General features: G+C 38.4%; 1 non-coding gene across 1 annotated transcript; it reads right to left on the bottom strand.

Annotated features, from left to right (window-relative positions):
• Positions 1–5829: 5829 nt before the first annotated feature.
• On the bottom strand, positions 5830–5940 carry LOC121103929. Its single transcript, XR_005836212.1, has one exon. It is a non-coding gene; the product is annotated as a U6 spliceosomal RNA (small nuclear RNA).
• Between the last annotated feature and the right edge of the window lie 5603 nt (positions 5941–11543).

Below are 11543 nucleotides of genomic sequence, written 5' to 3'. Positions count from 1 at the left end.
TATGGGTGATTCATTTGTGCTTTGCTCTATAAATTATTTGAAATCATAGAAAAGTACATAAAATTTCTCAATTTGTTTTCAAATTATACAGGCTTGATACTAAATCCTTTTAAAATAAGCACAAAAACTAAAGACCACTTTTAAAGATTTTATTTATTCATTAGAGAGAGCATGAGAGAGCGAGAGTGCACACACAGGGGGAGGAGCAGAGGGAAAGGGACGGGCAAGCTCCCTTCTGAGCGCAGAGCCCAACACAGGGCTCAACCAAGGACCCTGAGATCATGACCTGAGTCAAAACCAAGAGTCGGATGCTCAACCGAGTCACGCAGGTGCCCTTACTACAGACCACTTTTAAAGTAGAATCCTAAGTAGAAAACTAGAAAGTACAAATGTATTACTAATAAGATTGATAATATGTGATTCTTAAAAAGCCAGCATCATACTGAAACCATAGAGGTGTTTACATTAACATAAGGATCAATATAACAAAATCTTCTATCAGTTCTAATATTTAGTACTATTCTATAGATCTTGGTCATGGCAGAAAGATGGAATAGAAAAAAAAGAGATGAATTGTAAGAGATCATATAACTAGTGAAGCTAAGATAACCAATTAAAATTATAATACTATAAGAATTAGTAGAAATGATGAAAGCTCAAGGAAGTCATGTCATACACCTAAATACATAACTATCACAGGGATATATCTATATCTGTTTGGGATATATGTATATATATATTGGGATATATATATATATATATTAGAGATAAAACATACAGAGATACAGATTATATATCTATAAATATAGGCACACACATATACACATATGTACACATCCATCCATCTATCCATCTTTCTATTCCTTTGGATGCAACTTAGTTCTGTGGTCATGCTTAACTACTTAACTGGAACAACGTAATCTCACTGTGGGCTTAAAAAAGGAGAAGGTGGATTTTAATGGACAGCTAACAGCTTCAACACATGTGATTATATAATATTATATATATATATGCATATATATATATATGAGAGATTGGTAATATGTGTGGGCAATAATCTTTTTATTGAAAGTATAAGAAATCTTATTCAGAGTAATTACAAAAACATTAGAAATGAACTAAAAGCACACATTTATTTTATTTCTCTAAAAGAAGCATATAAGTGGATATAAATAGCTTATTACTCTGGGGAAATGAATAAAGTAGATGTATTAATTATCTCCAATTTAATTCATTGGTTTAATAACAATCCAGCTGAAAATCCCTTATATTTCTTTTAATTTGACAAAATGGTTCTAAAATCTATTTGGAAAAAAAAGATATTTATAGAAAAGAAAATTAATAAAGTGGCACTCAGTCTACGAGATATTAAGGAATACAGCATAGTTTACAGTAGTCAAAATGTTATAAAAAATGTGATATTTGTACAAGAATTGACAGGGTCATCAAACAGAACATACAGACAAGCAACTAATATTTGATATCTCAAATTTATCTGCGTTTGTCTATTCCTTATCTTGCTATATATCTATACTGGTTAGGCCCTTATGATGTGCTAATTAGTTACTCTAGTCATCAATTTATATGTGATATTACAGTTGGTTAGGGTGTGGTAGCAAATGGACCCAGGCATATAATAGCTCAAAAGATAGTTTGTATCTTGTTTCTATAATAAGTCTTATGTAGAGATTCCAGTTTACTGGTTGCTCTAGTCTGTATGAGTCATTTATAAAGTGGCCGAGGCTGACAGAGGTTCTGCCTTTTTCAAAATATGACATAAATGGCTTCCAAGCTTCCCATGATTACCACCTACACACATTAGCCAGAGGCAGAAAGAGCATGGTGGAGGTTTAGGTGGGCCACATGTGGAAGTTTCATGTATCACTTCCATACCTGTTACTCTGGAGACAACTTAGTCTCATGGCCCTGCCTAACTGGATGAGCAGCTGCAAAAAAGTAACGTAACTATGGGCTTAAAGAAGGGGAGGGTGGATTTTGTTGGGAGGCTAATAGCTTCTGCTACACACGTTATCTCCCTTTTAATCCACATATAACATTACACTCCAGGACTACTATTATTCCCATTTTATATGCAAGGAACTAAAGTACAAAGAATTTAGGGATCATGTCCACAGTCATATGACTATTGAATGGTTGGCCTAGTAATCCAATCCAGTTTACCAATTCCAGAGTCTATGCACATCGCTGTTACCACTGCTACAACTGCTACTGTAACCACTACCACCTCCACTACTGCTACACACACACACACACACACACACACACGCACATGTGTGCATAAAGTAAGTTTATGAGAAATGTATTAAAAATCATAAAGAATTAAGGCCTAGTCAATAATTAAATGAACTGTTTGAAGACATAAATATAGATAATTCTTGTACTTTGGAACAAAATCAAGTAGATCAAATAATTTAATGTAGAAAATCAAATCATTTAAAACTAAAAGGACAGAAGCGCCTGGCTGGCTCAGTCGGTGGAGCATGTGACGCTCAATCTCAGAGTTTAGGTTTGAGCCCCATGTTGGGTGTAGAGATTACTTAAAAATAAAATATTTAAAAATAAAAAATAAATAAAAGGACATATTAGTGACTATTGATCAGCTCTCTGGAATTTTATTTTTTTATTTATATTTTTAAAAGTTTTTCTTTTAATTCCAGTTAGTTTACATACAGTGTAATATTAGTTTCAGGTGTATAATACAGTGATTGAACACTTCCATACACCACCCAGTGCTCATCACAAGTGCCTCCTTAATCCCTATCACCTAGTTTTTTTTTAAGGTTTTATTTATTTATTTGACACAGAGACAGCCAGTGAGAGAGAGACAAGCAGGGGGAGTGGGAGAGGAAGAAGCAGGCTCCCAGCAGAGGAGCCTGACGTGGGACTCGATCCCAGAACGCCAGGATCACGCCCTGAGCCGAAGGCAGATGCTTAACGACCGTGCCACCCAGGCGCCCCCCCATCACCTATTTAACCCATCTCCCTTCCCCACTACCCCCCAGTAACCATCAGATTGGTCTCTATAAGTAAAAGTCTCTTTCTTGCTTTGACTCTCTCTGTCCCTCTCACCTTTTGCCTTTGCTTGTTTTGTTTCTTAAATTCCATGTATGAGTGAAATAATATAGTAGTCTTTCTCTGACTGACTTATTTCACTTAGCATAATACTCTCTAGCTCCAGCCATGTCATTGCAAATGGCAAGATCTCATTCTTTTTGATGGCTGAGTAATAGTCCTGTGTGTGTGTGTGTGTGTGTGTGTGTGTGTGTACCAGATCTTCTTTATCCATTCATTGATCATTGGACACTTGGGCTGCTTCCATGCCTTGGCTATTGTAAATAATGCTGCAATAAACATAGGGGTGCATATATCTTTTCAAATTAGTATTTTCTTATTCTTTGGGTAAATATCCACTAATGCAGTTGCTGGGTGGTAAGGCAGTTCTATTTTTAACTTTTGAGGAACTTCCATACTGTTTTCCAGAGTGGCTATACCAGTTTGCATACCCACTAACAGTGCACCAGTGTTTCTTTCTTTCTTTCTTTCTTTCTTTCTTTCTTTCTTTCTTTCTTTCTTTCTTTCTTTCTTTCTTTCTTTCTTTCTTTCTTTCTTTCATTTTTAAGTAGGCTCCATGCCTATGTGGAACTTGAACTCATGACCCTGAGATCAAGAGTCGCATGCTCTACTGACTGAAAAAGCCAGGCACCCCAAGTGTTCTTTCTCCACATCCTTGCCGACACCTGTTGTATCTTGTGTTGTTGGTTTTACCTATTCTGACAGGTGTGAGATGATACCCATTATAGTTTTGATTTGTATTTCCCTGATGATAAGTGATGATGAGCATCTTTTCATGTATCTATGGCCATCTGACTATCTTCTTTGGAGAATTGTCTGTTTATGTTTTCTGCCCAGTTTTTAATTGGGTTGTTTTTTTGGTGTTGAATTTTTGTAAGTTCTTTGCATATTTTGGATACTAACCCTATATCAGATATGTCATTTGCAAATATCTTCTCCCATTCAGTAGTTGCCTTTTAGTTTTGTTGATTGTTTCCTTTGCTTTGCAGAAGCTTTTTATCTTGATGAGGTCCCAGTAGTTTATTTTTGCTTGTGTTTCCCTTGCCTCAGGAGACACGTCTAGAGGAAAGTTGCTATAGCTAATGTCAAAGAAGTTACTACCTGTCTGCCCTTCTAGGATTTTTATGGTTTTAAATCTCACATTTAGGTCTTTAATCCATTTTGAATTTATTTTTTCGTAAGGTGTAAGAAAGTGGTCCAGTTTCATTCTTTGGCATGTAGCTGTCAGTTTTCCCAACACCATTTCTTTTTTTTTTAATAAAAATTTTTTATTTGTTATGTTAGTCACCATACAGTACACCATTTCTTGAAGAGACTATTTCCCATTGGGTATTCTTTCTTATTTTGTTGATTAATTGGCCATATAATCGTGGGTTTATTTCTGGCTTTTCTATTCTGTTCCATTGATCTGTGAGTCTGTTTTTGTGCCAGTACCACATACTCTTTTGATTACTACAGCTTTGTAATATACCTTGAAGTCCAGAATTGTGATGCCTCCAGCTTTGCTTTTCTTTTTCAAGATAGCTTTGGCTATTTATGGTCTTTTGTGATTCCATACAAACTTTAGGATTGTTTTAGTTCTGTGACAAATGCTGTTGGTATTTTGATAGAGATTCCTTTAAATGTGTAGATTGCTTTGGGTAATATAAACATGTTAACAATATTATTCTTCCAATCCACGAGCATGGAATATCTTTCGCTTTCTTCATGTCAGTTTCAGTTTCTTTCATCAGCGTTTCATAGTTTTCAGAGTACAGGTCTAGCACCTCTTTGGTTAGGTGTATTCTTAGGTATCTTGTTATAGCTGTCTTGAATTTTAAAATGTAATATGAAGTATAATTTTAAATATAATATATAATAAGTGGCAGAGGGAAAGTTTGTTCTTTTTGACTTTTAATTAAATTTCAGTTACTTTTTGATGAATTCTGCAGAGGTGTCAAATAGGCAGTTGAATATATGAGTCAGGAGTTCTATAGGAAAGTTAGGGGCTGACAGAAATACAGATTTAGGAGTAAATTTATAAATGTAAATTTATGAGTTATATATATGTATATATAACATATACCTTTATAAATAAACTGTTTAGAATATGGCACTACATAACTTTACCAAGAATTAATGTGTCAATAGGAAAGAGAAGATGGTCTGTAAATATCATTGAATGTAAGGAGACCTAACACACTGCTGATGAGAATTCAAAATTTACAGTTTTTCTTTAGAGCTCTTTTTCAGTATGAATTAAAAAGTCTTATAGTCCATATTTATTGGGGCACCTGGGTGGCTCAGTCACTTAAACGTCTGCCTTTGGCTCAGGTCATGATCTCGGGGTCCTGGGATCGAGCCCTATGTCAGGCTCCCTGCTCAGCCAGGAGCCTGTTTCTCCCCTCTGCCCCTCCCCTGCTTGTGCTCTCTCTCTCAAATAAATAAATGAAATCTTTAAAAAAAAAAAAAGAAAAGAAAAACTTCCATATTTATTGATGCATTAAACCAAATTCTTTAAATATTCCCAAAAGACATATACACTGAAACAGTCAAATATTTATATATAAAGATGTATTTTGTGGCATGATGTATAAAAGAGAAAATAAGAACAATCCTAAAATCCCAGAAACTGGGGAATAGTCATAGAATATGAAATATTTAGCATCAGTGAAATTTTTTCAATTTAAATTTTAGAAAACATACACTGCAATATTAGTTTCTGGAGCAGAATTTAGTGATTCATCACTTATGTACAAAAATATGGACTGCTTCACGAATTTGTGTGTCATCCTTGCACAGGGGCCATGCTAATCTTCTCTGTGTTGTTCCAGTTTTAGTATATGTATGTGCTGCCAAAGAGAGCACTGGCCACAATGAAATTTTAATTAGTATTTCACAAATATTTAAAGATATGGAAAAATAAAGCAGAAAAAACAAAGCTCAACTTCAAGAAACTGATCATGTAGTAGGGATACAGGCACATGAACAAATGATTAGTTTAATGATTAAGGTCAGAGCAGAAGTGTCTACAAAATGCAGAAGAAACAAAAGAGTAAATGTTTAAATACGTCTAGTGTGAGGGTGTCTGAAGGTAGTCATAAAAACAGGTGAAGATGAAGGAAGGGAGGCAGGCGGGCAAATCATACGGTGCATGAAGTATCATACAAAGATCTAGAATTTATCACAAGGTCAGTGGGGTGTGGGGTTAGTGAAACATTTTCAGTAGGGACATGACAAGTCAGATTTAAATATAACCCTAACATCTCTACACACTGCAAGAAAATAAATATTTCTTGAGAAAATTAGACATAAAATCAAATATCCAATTTGACATATTCTTGCTTTACTCTTGCCTCTTCTCCTACAATACACTGTGTTCTCTCCTAGCCGTCTCACCTGCTTCCTGTCCCCGCCAGGATTTCTGCAATAATGTCTATTATCAGGAGCAGAACTATGTTGTATAGTGTTCTCCAAGTAAGGCTATTGTGAGGCCCATGCATGGATGGATGTTGGCCCTATAATGTGGCACTGCCCTCTGGGTGCAAGACTGAAACTAACTCCTGCCACGGTCTAAGTTCATATGCCCAGAACTAAGGCAGTAGTAGTAAGTAACGCCTGAGAGAACGAGATGGATTGAAGAAATACATGTATATAGAAGGTGGAATGGATTGGATGGCCAGTAGACTGAGAATCAAGGAGGTAAATTTAGTTCTGGACCTATTCTACCGAACAGTATTTAGAGCAGTGGTTTCCAAACTTGGCTGCACATTGAAATCAGTGGTGGAGCTTTGCAACAATACATATTCTAGAACATCACTCCTGAATTTTCTGATTCAGTACTCCTGGGGTGTGAAACAGGTATCAGCATTTTAAGTAAGCTCCAATGGTGATCAGAATGCATAACCCGAATTGCAACTTTTGCTGTAGAATACTGCTCAATTCAGAGTTAGTGGAGTATTAACTAGCACATAAATGGATACAGAAAAAATGTCTTGGTTATGGTCCCATGGCTCCTGTTGTTGCGAGTGTATTTAGTAGAAATCTGAATATTCCCTTCCATTGCTATTCTGAGCAGATGTTCATTCCTCATTCATGAGAAATTAGGGTTTGAATATCCTGCACCTGTTGCCAAATCTTACCAATGGCAGATTCTCAACTTCTTTCTCTATACATCTATTAATCCAGTTCATAATGATTTCTTTTATGTTTAGCATGTGCTTTTTCTGGCACAGAAAGATGTCCTCTATATAAGCCTAACTTCCACATACACAAATGATTCTATTAGTTACTCAGCAGATGTCCAAGACAATGGTTTTCCACAGGAGAACTGTATCCTGAAGATTAAACCATTTTGCCTTGAAAAGTGGCCAAAATTTTATTCTAAGTTACTAAAAACCCTGTAATGAAGCTGTAGGTATAGTGCACACAGTGTGACTTAGATCACTGACTGTGGAGAATATCGGGTAAAAAAAACAAACAAACATACATTGATCTATTGATACTGTTCCCAAAAGTGGTGCTTCACCATATGAAAGATGTTATCGCTTTAGATAGGTTGAACTGTTAAATTTGCTCTTCCCAGACTTTTTAGTAGATCTCTACTTACTTTTGTCAACTGTTCACTGGTTTGGTCACTAGATGTTTTCTTACATGTTACCAACTCTGAGGCTTAAGTAACCTCTTTTTAGGCATTAATTAATGGTGGATACAGAGGTAATTACTGCACTTGTATTTTTAAAAAATAAACTCAATATTAAAACATCTTACCAATAGGGGCGCCTGGGTAGCACAGTGGTTAAGCAACTGCCTTCGGCTCAGGGCGTGATCCCAGCGTTCTGGGTTCGAGCCCCACATCAGGCTCCTCCACTAAGAGCCTGCTTCTTCCTCTCCCACTCACCCTGCTTGTGTTCCCTCTCTCGCTGGCTGTCTCTCTCTGTGAAATAAATAAATAAAATCTTTAAAACAAAACAAAACAAAAATCTTACCAATAATCTTAAACTATATTGAATGATGATCAAAACCTCGCATGTTGCAATAGCACTGCCAATGCAAAACAGACACCACTGACGTCCTTTCTCTTGTACCTCTTGGTATGTTGCCTTGTAACTATACCCTGGAAGCATGTGCTTTACTACCTTTCTTCATAGTCAGAAATCAGGGGGAGTAAGTTCATCTGGACACTTCTAGATTTCTAACAGTTCTGTTGACAAATGAATTCACAACTGGATTTGAAGGGCATTGTTCTTAAAAGGGTAGCACAAGGGAGATCTTGGTCATGGTGAAATAGTTCTGTATCTCAACTAAGGTGGTGCTTTTACCAATCTACATAATATGATCAAATGACATAGAGCTATATTCACATATCATATCAATATCAGCTCCCTGGTTTTGATACTATATGATGGAGAAGATGTAGCTATTGAGGGAGACTGGGTGAAGAATACCGAGGACCTGTATGTACTATCTTTGCACCTTCCTCTGAATTTATAATTATTTCAAAATAAGTTGAAAAGAAAGCTCCTTGTCAGAGTCATTTTCCATTAGAGACCAACAGCCCCAAGCAGTGTGAGAGCCTGCTTCTTCTAGAACTGATGTTGTCTGCTTTGCCTGCATTTTGGCTACCACATACCAATAAGTCTGTCGCTTCACTCAGTTCTTTGCCTGATATTTTGCTGATGCATAGCCTTCACAATTCAGGCCCAATTTCTGCCTTTAATATTTTTTTTCTTGCTCAGTCCATAATGCCTAACATTGTCTGGCATGTGGCAGGCATTTTGGCTGAATGAATAAAGGAAGGAAAGATGGTCTTATCTATCCTCCTAGAACTCTGAGTTCCTTGAGGGCTAGAACAACAGATTCATCTATATTGGCAAAACATCTAGCATAGTAGGCATTCAGTGAATGTTTTAGGAAGTAATAAATGGAATGTTATAAAATCAGCAAGGATTATTGTTATTAACATTTTAAAGGCTCTAACCATCCTCTGCTAAAAGGAAGTTTTCATAATTTCCATCAACCTCACCTTTCTTTTTATGATCTCTCTCTTTTTTTTAATGTAACTGAGGCAACCTATTTTTAGCAAGGTAGTATTCTTTTGTATGTATGCCTATAAAGTGGTAGTTTTCTTTTTTTTTTTTAAGATTTATTTATTTATTTATTTGACAGAGATAGAGACAGCCAGCGAGAGAGGGAACACAAGCAAGGGGAGTGGGAGAGGAAGAAGCAGGCTCCCAGGGGAGGAGCCTGACGTGGGGCTTGATCCCAGAACGCCAGGATCGTGCCCTGAGCCAAAGGCAGACGCTTAACGACTGAGCCACCCAGGCACCCCAAAGTGGTAGTTTTCTAAGATAGAGAATTACATTCAAAGCTGTTCTTGCAAATAACATCCTGCAGAGATTCTAGATGGTTGTGGCACCAGCTCTGCTACTTTTCAAAGTAAATTAGTGAGGCACTTGGGATCCAGGAGAAGACTGCTTGTTAACTGATTGCTGCAAAGATGGGAAAAGTAGGGAGCCCCACCAGAAGACCAATGAGCTGCTGAGGCCTTGGGCCCGTACCTTTCATACCTTCATTACTAGCCCACGCTGGCAGTGTTTGAATCTTCAAGAAAGCAGCCTCTGTGCTTTGGTGGGAAGCAACAGGTAAAAAAAGAGACAGACATGGCAAGTATCTGATACAAGTTATACCCTAATTTTCTAGACATTTCTTATTTTTTCTCTCGTTCTGTGAATATTAGACAAGACCCCTTGGGTGCAAGTGACAGAAAACCTAACACAAACAGGCTTTAAAAATGGAGAATTTGTTAGCTTATGTAAAAAAGTCCTGAGTAAGACTTGAACTAGGAGCCGAAACACTGATATCCTGGCCTGGTGTGTCTCCACTCTTAGCTCTGCCCTCACCTGTGTTGTCTTCATTATCCAGCTTTATCCAGTGACCTGCTGAATCTGCCCAAATTCAAGTATAGTAGTAAAGAGAGTGTATGTATTCCCAATAAATTCAGTACAGATCCAAGGATTCACTCTAATTGGACCAGCTGAGGTCACATGTTCACTCATTAACTCATCCTGTGGCTAAGGGTATTCCATGAATCAATCGACCAGGCCTGGGTCTTGCACTCCAACCTATTGGAGTCAGTTCAGTTCCAACCGAATGAAAGAACACGAAGAAAAGTATCAACTCCAGAAGATATTGTGGGCACCATTACTAGAAGAAAGAGGTAAGAGACGCTGGCGAGTCAACACTATAAACATCAAGTAAATGCAGTACGCTTTGTTCTGGAGTCGACTGCTTAGAGTTTGAGTGTGCTGCTTCTGCTTTTGAGCTATTGCTTCTACCATCCCTCCTCATGTCATCCTTTTTTTTTTTTTTTTTAAGATTTTGTGTATTTATTTGACAGAGAAAGAGAACACAAGCAAGGGGAGCGGCAGGCAGAGGGAGAAGCAGGCTCCCCACTGAGCAGCGAGCCCAAAGTGGGGCTGGATCCCAGGACCCTGGGATCATGACCTGAGCCGAAGGCAGACGCTTAACTGACTGAGCCACCCAGGCACCCCTTCTTCTTTTTTTCAAATAGTTAAGAGATTTTATTCTAGTACCTATAATTACAGTGCTTGTTTTTCAAAATGAAAACTGAAAACAAGTATCCAAAGCAGTTGATTACTAATCGTGCATTGAAATCAGTAAGAGGTTCCACGACACCAAATAAACCAGTTCTGAGGATTTCCCCAAGATAAAGTTTAACAGCTCCAGCTTCTTTAGTGTTTATCAATATGCAGAAGAAAACAGTAGAGGTCGTCCTTTCAAGGGCAAGTCTGACCCTTGCAGGCTGAGGGTGTGAAAGCACATATAGACGGCAGGGCTGGGGTAGGGCCTGAGGCTGGAGGGTGCCTGGCCCGCCTGCTGGCACTGGTGCTGGTCAGACCCCGGGCAGCCAGGAGCAAGCCACAGTGACCACACGGACCGAAGGGAAGGACAGGGTCCCTCCGAGGGGTCGGTGAGCGGTGGCCACAGCCCCAGCCTGTCTCCTGGGCAGTTGTGTAAGCACAAGAACAAGCACAAACGCTAGGGGATGCGGGATGACCCAAGACAGAGCGAATCACAGGGACCCTCTCGTGACCATGCAGAATGGACCGCGGCTGGTTGTGCCCCGTCTCATGTTCCCGACGAGAACGGACCACTGGTGGACTAGACTCTGGCCTCCGCTGCAGAACCATTCTGTGTGTTCAAGTGTTCTCCTTGTCTTGTAATTTCGGGTTAAAAACCAGCCACCAAAACAGATCTCAACACAGATGAGACGCCCGAGGAGGAGTGCCAGGCTGGTCCGACACAGCACCTCCTGGAGGCCCCGTGTGCCTAAAATCCCTCTCAGTATTGAACAGTGGGTTGATTCAAAAAAGCTGAGTAGTACTGCTTAGGAGTACCAGAAACGGCCTCATCGAGAACAGAACTATTTACATTAAATAAAAGCTCGG

This window comes from Ursus maritimus, assembly GCF_017311325.1.
Source record: "Ursus maritimus isolate PB19 chromosome X unlocalized genomic scaffold, ASM1731132v1 scaffold_X1, whole genome shotgun sequence".
In the NCBI taxonomy this organism is placed as follows: Eukaryota; Metazoa; Chordata; class Mammalia; order Carnivora; family Ursidae; genus Ursus; species Ursus maritimus.
This window is presented reverse-complemented; position numbering and strand designations above follow the sequence as displayed.